Source organism: Schistocerca piceifrons, chromosome 2 (assembly GCF_021461385.2).
Source record: "Schistocerca piceifrons isolate TAMUIC-IGC-003096 chromosome 2, iqSchPice1.1, whole genome shotgun sequence".
Taxonomy (NCBI): domain Eukaryota; kingdom Metazoa; phylum Arthropoda; class Insecta; order Orthoptera; family Acrididae; genus Schistocerca; species Schistocerca piceifrons.
This window is the reverse complement of record NC_060139.1, coordinates 645,441,575-645,458,499: the sequence shown is the minus strand read 5'-3', so window position 1 is coordinate 645,458,499 and position 16,925 is coordinate 645,441,575.

Sequence of the window (16,925 nt, the reverse complement as noted above, 5' to 3'; positions counted from 1 at the left end):
TTCAAATGTCAAGAATAACACAATATCAAACGACATAAAATCTAACGATGACGAGGAATTACTAGTGCAAGGCTGAATAGGAGACTTGGATTTGATAACAGCGTTTTTCAGAAATAGAGTGCATTGCAAGGGAAGATGCATAGGGCCTACAGGACGTTAGTGAGCAGTATTATGGTTTATTTCTCCAGATTTTGGACTCTTTATCAAGTATATGTCAGGTACATTCAGTGACACGCTGCTAGGATGGTTAGAGAATGGTGCCTACGGTACTAAAATGTATCGTCGATGTACTCTGAAGTGACCAAAGTCGTGGGATAACTCTTATTATCGTGCCGTATCTCATTTTGCCTGGCGTAGGGCAGCAACTCGATGTGGAATTGATTCAACAAGTCGGAAATCTCCTGCATAAATATTAAACCAAATTCACTCTACAGCCGTCCATATATGCGAAAGTGTTGCCGGTGCAGGATTTTTTGCAAGAACTGACCTCTAGATTACGTCCCATAAATGCGCATTGGAGCCGGCCGCGGTGGCCGAGCGATTCTAGGCGCTTCAGCCCGGAGCCGCGCTGCTGCTACGGTCGCAGGTTCGAATCCTGCCTCAGGTATGGATGTTTGTGATGTCCTTAGGTTAGTTAGGTTTAAGTAGTTCTAAATCCAGGGAACTGATGACCTCTGACGTTAAGTCCCATTGTGGTTAGAGCCATTTGAGTTTGTGCAGTGGAATTTGTGTCGGGCGATCTGGGTGGCCAAATCATTCGTTCGAATTGTCCAGAATGTTCAAACCAATCGCGAACAATTCTTGCCCGACAACATTGGGCATTGTCATCCATAAAAATTCCGTCGGTTTTTCTGTTACAGATGGTCTCCGATGGCATCCGAACACAACCATTTCCAATCACTAAACGTTTCTGTTGGACCAGAGGACAGAGTCTATTCCATATAAACACAGCTCATACCATTATGGAGCTACCACCAGCTTGCACAGTAACAACCTGGACCAATCCCTTCGTGTGGTCTGCGCCACATTCGCACTCTACCATCGGCTCTTAAGCTGCCAACTGAAATCGGGATTTGTCTAATCAGGCCGCAGTTTTCCAGTCATCTAGGGTCCGACTGAAACAATCACAAGCCTAGGAGAAGCGTTGCAGTCGATGTTGTGCTGTTTGCAATGGCAGTCGCGTGTGTCGTCTGCTGCCATAGCCATTAACGCCAGATCCCGCCGCACTGTCCTGACCGATTCGTTCGCCGTACGTCCCACATTAATTTCTGTGGTTATTTGACGTAGTGTTGCTTGTCAGTTATCACTGACGACTCTACGCAGACGATGCTGCTCATGGTCGTAAAATGAGGATCGTTGCCGAATGCGTTGTCCTGGGTGAAAGGTAATGCCTGAAATTTTGTAACTTACTGCGTTGTCTTTGTGTCACTGAGGATCTCGGAATATTGAATTACCTAACAATTCCCATGCGTCTAGCTCCTACTACCATACCGCGTTCAAAGTCTGTCAATTTCCGTCGTGCGGACACAATCACGTTGGAAACATTTTCAGATGCATCAATTGAGTACAAATGACAGCTCCACCAACGCAGGGTCCTTTTTATCTTGTGTACACAATACTACCGCCATCTGTATGTGTGCATATCGCTATCTCACGTCTTTGGTGACCTCAGTTTATAAGAGGGTTTGTAGAATAAATGTGAATTTTTCAGGAAATCCCCTCGAATAAATTTAGAGGAACGGTTTTAGAAGAATAGTGCTTCTACTTCCTTTGTCATATATCACGGGTTAGGATACAGATAAGGGGCCGCAGCTTGTGGTATAGTGGCTAGAGTTGCTGCCTCTGGATCACGGTGACCCGGGTTCGATTCCCGGCTGGGTTGGAGATTTTTCTCTGCCTGTGGACTGGGTGTTAGTGTTGTCCTCATCATTTCATCATTATCATCATCACCATTGTTCGTTACGTTGGCTAGATTAGATTGTGAACAAATTGGACAGTGTGAAAATTGGGACTTTGTACGGGCGCGAATGACTGCGCAGTTGAGCGCCCACATCGTCATCATACAGAGAAGGAGACACATATCGACAACTGTTGTTCTCCCGTTGCATTCGAAAGCGGATAGAGAGAGGCATAATCGTTAAGAAGTATACCCAGTATTTGCCACCACAACGCAAACACTAATAAGATATAAACTAATCAGTGGCGTTACCTAATTGTGATCCACGATCTTCAGGCTAAATTAACAAATATTTTAGTTTTCAAACTACTTGTAAAATATAGTTTCGTGCTTAATGTTTTTTGTACAGACGTATACACCTTAATATGCATAATTCAGTGGACGTAAGGGACTTCGATGGATGTGCAAATGGCGTGCATGTGTAGTAATTATTACATGTGATGGAACTGTGGCATATGGTGAGGCTGTGGGACAGAGTGATGGGTACTGTACTGTGATGACGTAAAGAGGCGCGTCATCAGAAAAAGTAATAGAACACTCTTGGCTTGAGTGGGGGACAAGGAGAGGGGATCAGCCACAGCTGTACATCTGTGCCGGCCAGTGTGGCCGTGCGGTTAAAGGCGCTTCAGTCTGGAACCGCGTGACCGCTACGGTCGCAGGTTCGAATCCTGCCTCGGGCATGGATGTGTGTGTGATGTCCTTAGGTTAGTTAGGTTTAATTAGTTCTAAGTTCTAGGCCACTGATGACCTCAGAAGTTAAGTCGCATAGTGCTCAGAGCCATTTGTACCATTTTTTGTACATCTGTATTGACATCTGTACTCGGCAAACTACTGTCAAGAGCGTGGCAGAGAGTATTTCCCACTGTTCCAGTTATTAAGTTTTCTTCCCTTTCCTTGCACATATGGAGCTCAGGAAGAATCACTATTTAAATGCCTCTTTTCGTACTGTAATTAATCTAATCTTGGCCTGCGGTGCTTGTACAGTTTTAGTTCGTCCCTAAACTCACCATTTATAGGCGTTTCTTGAAACTTTGCAAGTAGGCTTTCTCAGGGATGGTTCGCATCTGTCTTCAAGAGTATGCCAGTACAGTTTCTTCAGCACCTCTGTAATACTCTCTCATGTGACAAACAAATCTCTGACCATTTGTGCTGCCCTTTCCTGTATACATTCAACATATCCTGTTAGTCCTGTTTAGTACATATTCAATACACTTGACGAATATTCTAGGATGGGTCACTCAAGTGATTTGTTAGCTGCTTCCTATGTAGACTGATTGCATTTTCCTAGTACCTCTGTGTATATGAAGCAGAGTGTATGTGTGTATATGTGAATGTCTGGGATCTTTTCCCAAGCCCCTCGGTCGATTTCATCCCAGTATGGCACAGAAACAGTAGGTCTCGTATCAACGCTATGGGGTATATAATCTCCTAGCTCCAATAGAAGCAGAGGTTCACGCAAAAATACGATTGTTCCTAATCCCTGTTATATTGGTATATAGGTTTCTCAGCATGACAGGTGGATCGTATGCCAATAGTAACAACATGCCTTACCATCCTGGTTCACCATGCAACCTACACATCAGGGGCAAGCAATGGATTCCCAGCCCCCAACGTGAAGACTGCCATGTACAACAGGCGTGTTGAATGGGAGTATCATCGGTCTGATTTATCGACCTACTTTGCAAAGGTAACACGCTGAGATGGGCACAGCTGATCAGTGGGATGGGGCAGATGCATAGTGAGAAAAGGGGGGAGGATGAGGTGGACAGAGAAAAGGAAGGAGGAGATGGACAGAGAGGGGGTGGAGGGGAGGGGACATAGAGAGGGGAGGATATGATTGACAGAAATTGTGGGGAGGAGGAGAGTGCTGCGCTGGGTAGCCGCACAGTCTTGGGCGTTCTGTCACGGTTCAAGCGGCTCGCCCCGTCGGAGGTTCAAAAATGGTTCAAATGGCTCTGAGCACTATGCGACTTAACTTCTGAGGTCATCAGTCGCCTAGAACTTAGAACTTATTAAACCTAACTAACGTAAGGACATCACACACATCCATTCCCGAGGCAGGATTCGAACCTACGACCGTAGTGGTCGCTCGTTTCCAGACTGTAGCGCCTAGAACCGCACGGACACTCGGGGCGGCCCGTCGGAGGTTCGAGTCCTCTGTCGAGCATGGGTGTGTTTATTGTAGTTAGCGTAAATTAGTTTCAATCAGATTAAGTAGTGTGTAAGCTTAGGGACCGATGACCTCAGTAGTTTGGTCCCATAAGATCTTACCACAAATTCCCAATTTCCAAGTAGGACAGTGGTAGGAGGAAGCTTGTTTTGCAGGTTGTGTCGCCATACCGTACAGGGGCTACAACTGTGGATGGGCACGGCTGAGCAAAGAGAGGGGGAGGGAGAACATGGATAATAAAAGAAGAGGAGAATGAGCTGGACAGAGAAATCGATAAGGAGCAGATGGACAGTAGGAGGGGGTGGAGGAGATGTACACAGAGTTGGGTGAGGTGGGGACATACTGAGAGAGGCGGAGGAGGAAATACACACTGAGAGAGGAAACATGCAGGATGCAGATGGGGGTGGTAGAGGAGAAGTGAGCAAGTGGAAGAGCCGCGCGGGATTAGCCGCGCGGTCTCAGGCGCTGCAGTCATGGACTGTGCGGCTGGTCTCGGCGGAGGTTCGAGTCCTCCCTCGGGCATGGGTGTGTGTGTGTGTCGTTACGATAATTTAAGTTACGTAGTGTGTAAGCTTAGGGACTGACGACCTTAGCAGTTAAGGCCCATAAGATTTCACACACATTTGAACATTTGAAGCAAGTGGAAGAGGAAGAGGGACAGGAGGATATGGTCAGAGAGAGATGTGGAGGATATGCACAGAGGGAGGGGAGGAAAAGGTGTGGTCAGAGAGGGAGAGGAGAGGAGATGTGAAGGAGGAGATGGAGAGATAGAGTAGGAAGGAGAAGACTGACACATAACATTGGAACGGTGAGGTGGCTGAGAGGCGAGAAGAACGAACGAGCAAACACAGAGAGCGAGGAGGAGGAGGAGGAGGAGACGTCTGTTGAACTCATACACGAGCTAAGCTGTGGGGAAAAGACTACCTCTACCAATAAAGCAAAGCCTGCCATGTGTCTTAGCTTCGACTGAGACTATGCAGTCGTTCCAGTTTGCTTACAAGGTCGTTTTAATATTGAAATCTGCCCTACAGGTATTGAAGGAAACGTGTTGTCTCTGCTAGGAGAGATGAGCTGGAATCCGCCGTGATCCCTGTGCTAAACCGCTGCCCTACCGAGCTCTGTAACCGACTGCTCAGTGCGGGCGAACCCCGTCTGACTGCAGGCTCGCGCATTGTACGTGCTTGCGAGAACTCTGCTCTAGTTGTTGGGACCCGACGCTAAGGCTATTATGTTACGGCAGCGAGCGGCGCCGCCGCCGAGCTGGCGTACGTCGCCTCTTCGCCCCTGTACTGCGGGGTTTATCTGGCATGAAGCTCCCTGCAAGAGGCGCGGCTTTGCCGTCCACCAGACTTGGCATACACGTTCCGTGCAAGCAACATCGCCTCCAACACTTGGCAAAGTGCGTAAACTTGCTGAAGCGTAAACAAATTGCGGAGTTCCTAAGTAGCTGAACTGATTACGTTGGTTGTTTAACGCGGAGCGGAAGCCACAGGCATCTCATAGCAGGGGCGCCCTGCAGGTCAACTGTCGATCACATTTAACTTATGTAACATTCTTTCAGTGAAAATAGTTTGCTACTGGGTGACGTCAAAGTTTTCAAATAGAAGACCCATTGAAACTGGCTGACGAACAGTGAAGTAATGCAGAGTATAAAATCATGCATTTTTCACACGAATGTCCATTCTGAAATATAGCAAGGTAAGGGTTGATACAGCTGAGTAAAGTGAACATTTAATCAAAATTCTATTTTATGACTAATAGTACTGTCGTTAAGAAACGAAATACAAATAGTAATTAAATTATTCATTAAATTTCATGACAACATCTGTATCTCGACTGTTATAAGAGACAACCGATAAATAATACTGATTACAGCTTTTCCGTTGCAAATACATATATTACTTGGTTTTGAAAGCTCTATGCGTCTTATAAAAGCACACCAGACGTTATTACTCATCTGATTATTTGTATTTTCTTCTCGTCCATTCGTCGTCTTCAAATTCCCCATCTAGTCATCAGTCGGTACTATGCCTTAACTGAGAATTTCAACCATTTTTTGACTGCGTTGACTTCGGACTATTTTAGGTCTTATCGCAATTGATATTTATGCCCGTTTTGAAATGTATTCTATTGATTTCACTGACTGATGGCTCTGAGCACTATGCGACTTAACTTCTGAGGTCATCAGTCGCCTAGAACTTAGAACTAATTAAACCTTACTAACCTAAGGACATCACACACATCCAAGCCCGCGGCAGGATTCGAACCTGAGACCGTAGCGGTCGCTCGGTTCCAGACTGTAACGCCTAGAACCGCACGGCCACTCCGGCCGGCGTCACTGACTGAAGTGACCACTTGCAACTCTATTTGCTCGTCATACGTTGTGTGTCATACTCCTGGTGTCAACGTCAGCCGAGCTGTGCTCAGATGTATGCACATACAGAGTGAAGAAATATTCGCGCACCCTGACCTCGCAGCGTGATTCTTCACAATCTAGCAATACAAAAATGTGCCTCACAAAATTTCGTCGCAGGCCGGGGTGGCCGAGTGGTTTTAAGCGCTATAGTCTGGAACCGAACGACCGCTACGGTCGCAGGTTCGAATCCTGCCTCGGGCATGGATGTGTGTGATGTCCTCAGGTTAGTTAGGTTTAAGTAGTTCTAAGTTCTAGGGGACTGATGACCTTAGAAGTTAAGTCTCATAGTGCTCAGAGCCATTTTTTTGAAAATTTCGTCCTGCATATATTTCCTGGAGTAAATGGACGTTAACGTTTGGTACTATGGCAACTCTTTAATCACATGTACAGTAACTGCCACTGTCCACATGTAGCGCTAGTTCTGTGCAGTTGACGCTGTATATAGCGTTTTGTGTTAGCATGCAGGAGAGCAAGAGTCCGATCCTGGGTCGAGGCGTATATGGTTTTATTTGCCAACTTCATTCTTCCATATAATGCTGTAATACACGCCGTTTCAAAAGCCACACATATCAGACATTTACACCGTTTCCCTAATGGTAACGAACGTGATGTTTCCCTATTTCCATAGATTATAATATTAATAATAACAATAATAGTAAGGCATAGAGATACTTTATAAACAGCATGCCGTGATCAGTCTTAATGCTGAAAGGCATAATTAGTGGTTCCATGCTGATAATATATACAAATGGTAACTGAATTTGGAAATTATTTGCAAATCACCTACTGGTGACGTAAGACCCCAACGGAATGTAACGGATTTCAGTGCGGCTAGAATAAAAGTTGGTAGTAATCGATTGGACCACTGGGGGGAGGCTATACGAAAATAAGTTCGGAATCTGGTAGATACAGTGATGCGAAACAATTAGTATTCACGACGTGCAAAAGGCTTCTTTAAAAACTGACCAGTGTTTGTCGTACGTAAATGAAAATGTTTTGTAGAAGACCGGCTGTAATCGCTGTACGACGATTAAGACACCATTTACCACGCAGAGTGCCTTTAGTAAATAAAAACAAACATTCCCCGATCCTAAATAGAGCCCTCGACCTCTTGCATGCTATCCCAAAACGCTATCAACTTCACCAGCTGCACAAAACTACTAATGTATGCTAACAGAGCAAGTTACCGTGAATGTGATTACAGTGTTACCAGACTGCCAGTCTTCAGCGTCCATTTACTGCCAGAAATACGAGCAGTACGAAATTTTGCGACACACGTTTTTGCGTTGCTAGTGAAACTACTGAGTCATTACCACGTGAAACTACTGAGTAGGTGCTACTACAGGTCTCCTATTTTTATTATTTAAAACACTGACCTACAGAATTTTTCCTGACAAAGACAACTCAGACTTAACCTATTCATTTATTGCTCACAATATACAAGCCCAGCGCAAACTGACGGTTATACAGTGACAATATGGCTTCAAATAATTACCACAAAAGATAGGCCGTGAATTGCAAGAAATGCTAACAGTAACCCATACTTTTTCATAAGTCACTTACCTCACAGAAAATCTTCATAACACAAACTACAGCAATTACAGCAAGCAGCAACTACAGCCAGTTAAATAAAAACATTGTAACTATTATAGACTAACTACTAGAGGGCATATGGTTAGAAAAAGAAAGATATTGTTGAAGAGCAAACAATGTATTTGGAATATTTTACCTTATACATGTGACATCCAGTTCCAAAAATTACATAGTGGTCAATAATTCCACAACCCAAACAATACGAACTACATCAAAAACGGCTCTGAGCACTATGGGACTTAACATCGATGGTCATCAGTCCCCTAGAACTTAGAACTACTTAAACCTAACTAACCTAAGGACATCACAAAACACCCAGTCATCACGAGGCAGAGAAAATCCTTGACCCCGAACTACATCCATCCTCATTTTAAATTGCATGTCCTACCAAAACTGAGTCTCCACTAAGAAAATCATGTCCAAACCCTTCTCTATCCACTCGCTAACCGCTAGTCCTTCCAACTACAGAATCTCTTCCAGAGGGCGTAGAGCACAGTCAGCGATATTAATACAATCTATAGCGCTGCCAACATGCAAACATACACTACTGGGCATTAAAATTACTACAACACGAAGATGACGTGATAAAGACGCGAAATTTAACCGACGGGAAGAAGATGCTGTGATATGCAAATTATTAGCTTTTCAGAGCGTTCACACAAGGTTGGCGCTGGTGGCGGCACCTACAACGAGGTGACATGAGGAAAGTTTCCAACCGATTTCTCATACACAAACAGCAATTGCCCGGCGTTGCCTGGTGAAACGTTGTTGTGATGCCTCGTGTAAGGAGGAGAAATGCGTACCATCACGTTTCTGACCTTGATGAAGGTCGGATTGTAGCCGATCGCGATTGCGGTTTATCGTATCGCGACATTGCTACTCCCGTTGGTCGAGATCCAATGACTGTTAGCAGAATATGAAATCGGTGGGTTCAGGAGGGTAATACGGAACGCCGTGCAGGATCCCAACGACTTCGTATCATTAGTAGTCGAGATGATGGGCATCTTATCCGCATGGCTGTAACGGATCGTGCAGCCACGTCTCGATCCCTGAGTCAACAGATAGGGACATTTCCAAGACAACAACCATCTGCACGAACAGTTCGACGACGTTTGCAGCAGCATGGACTATCAGCTCGGGGACCACGGTTGCCGTTACCCTTGACGTTGCCTCACAGACAGGAGCGCCTGCGATGGTGTACTCAACGACGAACCTGGGTGCACGAATGGCAAAACGTCATTTTTTTTGGTTGAATCCAGGTTCTGTTTACAGCATCATGATGGTCGCATCCGTGTTTGGCGACATCGCGGTGAACGCACACTGGAAGCGTGTATTCGTCACCGCCATACCGGCGTATCACCCGGCGTGATAGTATGGGGAGCCGTTGGTTACACGTCTCGCTCACCTCTTGTTCGCATTGACGGCACTTTGAACAGTGGACGTTATATTTCAGATGTGTTATGACCCGTGGCTCTACCCTTCATTCGATCCCTGCGAAACCTCACATTTCAGCAGGATAATGCATGACCGCATATTGCACGTCCTGTATGGGCCTTTCTGGATACAGAAAACGTTCGACTGCTGCCCTGGCCAGCCCATTCTCCAGATCTCTCACCAACTGAAGACGTCTGGTCAATGGTGGCCGAGAAACTGGATCGTCACAATACGCCAGTCACTACTCTTGATGAACTGTGGTATCGTGTTGAAGCTGTATGGGCAGCTGTACCTGTACACCTGTACACCTGTTTGACTCAATGCCCAGGCGTATCGAGGCCGTTATTACGGCCAAAGGTGATTGTTCGGGGTACTGATTTCTCTGGATCTATGCATCCAAATCGCATGAAAATGTAATCACATGTCAGTTCTAGTATAATATGTTTTTCCAATGAATACCCGTTCATCATCTGTATTTTTTCTTGGTGAAGCAATTTTAATGGCCAGTAGTGTACAAACAGGATACTTACATTAGTATGTGAGTAATCGCGCTGCAAGTTCGAGTGCGCGAATTTTTCTTCACCTTGTGTAATTTCCATTTTACGAGAATTCTCCTAGTAAATCGACGTTGTCCAGCCACGCTTCGTACAATCATTATTGTCAGCGTCCTATTATACACTGTCTTAAAAAAAAAGAAAAGAGAGAAGTAAGTGCTTAGAGTTGCGGTTCTCTGTGTCAGATAGAACTGCCACGCGAGTACTAGAGTGTTGCTCATGTTTACTGTTCTCACCAGGCCTGGTAGGTATTTAAGGGGCGAAAACAGCGTCAGCAGCTAAGCAATCATTGTGGAGGACGCGGACATGGCGCATCCACATGTGAGACAGGTTTAGCAGCACCTGACAGAGATTGGAAATGGCCTCATTGTGAACCTCCATTTGGCTGACTGGTGAAATCATGCAATGTCTATGTTTGTGGAGCAATCGGATGTGCTGCTGACCCACTTTTGGACTTCATAGGAACGTTGTGAAGGTTCTGGTCTACCACATCTGACCACCACAAGCGATGATCGCCGCAGTGCGCACCAAGTTCATCTTAACTCCACATCTGTGCCTGTCTAGTATAACTCCACATCTGTGCCGGTCAGCTTGTAGTAAAGAGCTCCCTGCAACGTTCTGTGTCATTCGGCACGATTGGTCGGAGACTTACAGCAGCCCAACCATGAAATCGTCGTCCCATGCGTACTTTGGTATTAACACCACAACAGAGACTTGTGCGTTTCGGGTGGTATCCTGATCGGGGAATATGGACTGCTGACGAATGACGCTGTGTTGTGTTCAACGATGAAATCGTTGTCCTGCTCTAACCCAGTGTGGCGGCGACCTGGGAGAGGTTCCATCTCTCATTGCTTTGGAGAGGCACAACAGCGTCACTCCTTGCGTCCTAATGTGGGGAACCCTCAGGTGTGACTTCGGGTCACGTCTTGTGCTGATTGAAGTAACTGTGACGTCCCAACACTGCGTCGTGGGCCACCTGCGTCCTGATGTGTTTCGTGAGCCATTTTTCAACAGAAGAATGCTCGTCCACACGTGGTATGTTTGTCTATGAGCTTCTGCTTGATTTTGAGGTACTCGCGTGGCAAGCAAGATTCTCAGATATGTTTATCGATAGCTCTGTCTGTGAGGCCTGCTCAGATGTCAACATTGCCTCAGTGCCAGTTACAATAGTTGTGCACCAGCTTGTACGAGGAGAGGGCACACTGGTTTTATGACATCCTTCCCAACTCATTTAGTGCAGGCATCCAGGCAACGTCGAAATGATAAATAGGCTTATACTGCCAAATTCGCTGTAAATGTGACTCGATCACGTAATCAATGCAATAACATCACATACTTTCTCCACCCACCTAGTTTCTCCTCAGCTTCTAGGTGCTTCACTTTTTTCTCAGGCATTGCATTTAACGTTGCACGGTAAAGCTACACACAGATATGTCTCTGATGTCACATAGACACAACTCTAGAATGGCGCCAGATGTATTTTACTGTTCATGATAATCATCCTAAACTCAACATGACCATAGCAAACTGCGAATTATTACACCAAGTGGCCTTACGTCAAATCGGTTCTAAGCTTCTCTGAGCTTGTGTGACGACGATATCTAAGTATAGGCAACAGCGTTGTCGTCAAAATCTCGCTTTTCTTCAAGTGAAAGAGTTTAAGTCCAGAAATATGAGGATAAGAGGTAGTCGGCTTCTCTCACACGGAGCAAAAGGGCTAATCCTGTTACGAATACTTTAATCAGGAAGGTTCTTTTAGATTTACGGCTTGCATGCACAAATTTAAATAATCTTGTGACAAAGTGATATGAGCCTCCATACAAACATTCATACATACATACATACATACATACATACGTACATACATCGTGCTAAAGTGTGGGAAATGGACTCACTCCCTTTTTCCCAAAGAAGCGCATAATCAAAGAACTCTCTGTCAGACAGGTCGTTCGTGCAGGCTGTCAGATAAATATTCACGATTGTTTTGGTTGTTTCTGATATTTAGGAGATCACCTTTTCTCCTGATTTGACACTGTCCTGGCAGACATTACGAAATGGTTGTCAGGAAATTGGTCTGCCGCTTCCAGACCGAATAGTGAGGATGATTTCGGAAACCCACATCCACATCCGTAGTTTTGTGGTTGCTGTCAGAGCCATAATGAGTCAGGTAGTACACTACAATTTGGACCAAGGTGATGTGTAGGCGCTATCCATGTCATCTGCTACCAGTAGGGGCACGATACACATTATATGGCTTAGATGGTCTCGGTTTGCAGTTCAGATGACTGTAAGGTAAGAACAACACTGCGCATCCGCTATGAATGATTCTATTTTCAGAATATTTTAGTTATTTGTATTTCACAATACACATTCACAGCGTCAGATATTTAGAAAAGATTTTATACGTTACTAATACTTAGGTGGAACCGACACACAAGTCACCCAATGTGGCGCCACCTGAAATGAGACTTGCATCCCGGCGGTCGAACTTCCCCGTATGGGGTCTCTCGGCCATACCAGTGCTACACGATCGTTTCATTTCTTTCCTTTCTTTTTGCTTAGGTGGAAAACTTGAAGGTACCAACGAACTGCATGTGTGAGTGTTGTATGACATTAAAGTGGTGGACAACTATGTCTTGTTCCAGGGATACGTTTTAGGCGGCTTAATGAAATGTGGCTATCCAGCCACATTGTACAATGCGGTGTCCTGCAATGGTTCTCAGTTCTCAAGAGAATATGTTATTTGCTGTTGTGGAAGGATTAAGTTGTGGTGGGATGCATTAACCCGAAAACAATCTTGTATGACGGCATACAAATAATGAATCATGGTGTTTGGTGTTTCTTAGGTATCATTTTGGAAGACCGTGCTTCTTTCCATGACGACTGATGGAGTGAAAGCATATTAACTTTTCGTGTACTGCAATAGCCAACTTATTGGAGACGCTGCATTACATGAAAAGCATTCAAGGTGATTCGTGCTTGATGGCAAACGAGCCCAATTGTTTCGTGATGTGGGACGACTTGTAAGGCTACAGTATCTCCACTAGACGGTTTGGTAGGTAGGATGTCTTGTTAAGATATTCTGAACAATTCTTAGGCCAGTTACGCAATTTTTTTTCTTTTTTGCGTTTTAACGAGCGTTTTCTGTATTGTGTAATCGAGCTTGGAGATGGAAGTAAGTGTGTCGTTGTTAGCAGTGGTGAACGGTCATATACTAACTATGGTGGCGCAAGAATACTCGTTTGCTTCCAGTTTTTCAAACCTGAATAAAGAGATAATTGAAAATGAAGATCAGTGTTTGGGAGCCCAGAAAAACAGGTAATATGAAATGTGTAATGAGGACAATAATAGGCCACTACAGACTAGTGTGAAACGGAATAAATACGGGGAATACGTCGTTTAATGTTGTTAGTGTTGTAACGTCTCGAGTCAATACGCAATAGCATTTCATTGCAGTAAGCTACTTTGTAGTACGGCTCGTAGCTTTGGAGCCGTTTGGCGGTGACAGAAACAGCCACTTGTATCTTAGTGTGACTCATTCCCACCTGTCGCTAGCGTAGCCGTGGGAAGCGCTACCTGTGTCAGTTCGAGCGTCATAATATTCAAGCCCCTAAGAGTCTAAATAACCTATATTAAATATTATTCAATTTAGTTAAAAGTCAATATACTGCCGTTTGTTATTGAAAAGAAGATTGCGTAAAGTCTCAGATTTCTAGCTGGCATACTTTCAGAGTTCAAGAAAATTACCTAAAGCACCCCAAACCGACACTTGTAAGATTAAATCAGTTCGGATTCATAACAGTTTGTCTTTTAGTATCATTTTTCAGAGCCTCAAATGGTGGCAGAAATTTATTTTCAATATATTTAATGATGTTGTGTTTATTTCTTGGTGTATAATAGCTTATTTGTATAAAGTGAAGCAATAACATTTTTTTCTGAAAAAAAGTATAAGAATGAATAAGTAACACTTAGATCAGCAATATTTGTAACAGTAACTTGCTTGATGATTAAAACAGATTTTGAAACAAAAAAGATTTCAGTACTAGCACCAATTGTAGGTACTGTTGATATTTTTGGGGTAAACAGTTAATTCATTTTTCACTGAGCTAATTAATACTAAATGTAAAGAAAATGTTACTACAGTAGAGATTGGAAAAATTTTGAAAAAAAACAGCAAAAAATGTTTTGAAAAAGTCCTTTAAAGAAATTTCTACTTTTGGATCAGAGAGTCAAGCTTTGAGAAATATTATTTATTAGGAATAATTGTGTGTTAGCTTAGGATGTAAATACTAAGGAGTGATGCTTAGACGTACTGTATATTGCAGGTACAAAAAAGGGGACGGAACTGGATACGGTACTGTGAGAGAACCCAATGTTGAGACAAATACGGATGCTGTATCCCAGTGACGAGCCATTATGTGATCAAGGTGTAAGTGTTTGTGATTCACACCCATTTGCTTCATCTGTGAAAGTCGTCGAAACCCCCAATGTGTTGTTAGAACAGCGTTGAAATTAGTGACAACCCCCACATCACCATGTAAGGTTTAGGAAAAGACACTATTAGTAGTGCCTGAATTATATTTCAGTAAAGTTTTTCGACGCTATTTAAGTGTCGAAATAGAGTTATTCTTTTTGGTTGAATATTATGTGGAAAATGTAAAAGTTTGATTAGAAAAGAGGTTGTTGTTTGAAGAACTTATGTAAAAATTCCCTTATATGAATGTTCTTTAAATTTAAATTGAGAGAAAATGCTGTAGCATTGGATTGTGGGAGAAAATAATTGGAAATTTCTTGTATGCCATCAAGACCTAGCCATTGACTATTGATGCAACCGTACATAATGTTATAACGTAATCTTAGATATTTTGTTTATTTGAGAAAGACTTCAGTTCGAAATAGAGTTTAGTAAGAACCATTTAGATTTGACAGTGTTGGTGTAGTTATCGAAATCATTCTTAAATAACATACATTGTATAAGAACCGTAAAATAGAATCGAGAAATTTGAGGTTCTTAGGGGGGGGGGGGTGGTGTAACGTCGCAAGGCAATTCACAATAGCATTTTATTGCAGTAAGCTATTTTGCAGTACGGCTCGTAACTTTAGAGCCGTTGGCAGTGACAGAAACAGCCGCTTGTATCTTAGCGTTACTCATTCGCACCTATCGCTAGCCTAGCCGTCGGAAGCGCTTCTCGTGTCAATTCGAGTGACAGAATATTCAAGCCCCTAAGAATCTAAATAAACTATATTAAACATCATTCAATTTAGTTAAAAGTCAATATACTGCCCTTTTTTATTAAAAAGAAGATTGTTTAAAATCTCAGCTTTCTCGCTGGCATACTTTCAGAGTTAGAGAAAATTACCTAAAACACCTCAAACCGACACTTGTAGGATTAAAGTTAGTTAAGATTCATAACAGTTTGCTTTTAGTATCGTTTGGAATCATTACTGAAGATCGCAAAATGTTATAACAACTTATTAAAATTTTTTTATAACGAAAAAGTCCCCTATTTTTCATTTTCGGAACATAGAATTCAAAAAGGATTACTATTTATTTAATAACTATTTTTTTTGTGTGAATAAATGAGAGTGAGTGAGAGTGTATATGTGGGACATACGTAAAGATTCAATATTATCTGATGTTCAACATTACGCAACTATGTCATGGGAAAGTGTGAAGCAAGCAGTTGCAATGAAAGCTGTAATTTCCCTACCTTTATGATGACACATGTCCAAGGGTATGTGCTTTTGTAAGAAGGCGGGCAGAATAGCCATTTGCAGAGTAATGATTTTCTATAGTCATTTCAAGATTAGTTTTCTTTAGTTTGGTTATGTCAAACATTTTATTAAGATTTGCATGATGGAGTGACGTAAATGCAACTGTGAATATTGATTGGCGTAGCACAGCTTTGGCGTGAGATAAAACTCGAAGGATTGTTTTGATTGGCTGGTTATCTTGAACAACCAATCAGAGTTAAGCATTTCCCGCGCTCTATCAAGTAGTTATAGGCCCTGGAAGCAATGGCAGTGAGTTAGTCGCTGGCTAGTTATTGGACAATCAGGTCATGTTGGACGTGTCCGTCTACATTGTGAGTGAAATGAAGAAGTTACTGGTTTCTCGCATCCGGATTGTATTTCAGTGAAAGCAGTTGCATTTACGGACAGACTGTAAAAATCTGAGCTATGTGAAGTGATCTGTTAGAAAGATAAACGCATGTGAACGTTCAGCCTTTATAGAATTCCGCGTGGCATGTTTCACACCATTTTATGGAATATCTGGTGAGCAGTTTCCTTATGAGAAAGCCACTAAAAAGGACCGAATGTGAAACTCATATATTGTAGCAGAGTAATGGCTGTAAATCGCGTAATAATTCGGGTCCGACTGAGCCGTGGCTGGCTCATGTTATGTTTGGATTAAACCTTGGTTGCTATTCTGTGTTTAGTCTCCCGTGGTTATCGCGATTATGCTGTTATCCTCTCTTTCCGTGGGTGGCAGCAGAAGTGTGTATCGATATCCGCACATTGGACTGTCTTTGGCCTGACGCTTATAGTTTCCAGCTGGGCTGTGTGCGGGAGTTTGTCGGTTGGCGTGGAGCAGCGAGGAAATCTCCTTGGCGCGTAGTTTGGCCGCGCCCGCTGGCGGCCTCTATGCGGTGTGGAAGTGTGTGGTGCTGTTCCCATTGCCACGAGATTCATGGCTCACCGATCCTGGACATGAAAGTTGAGTTTTGACTTAATCTACCAGCAAGTCATTACTGTTCACATTGTGTCGTTTGGAGTGCGTTGTCAGTTGTTGGGATATTC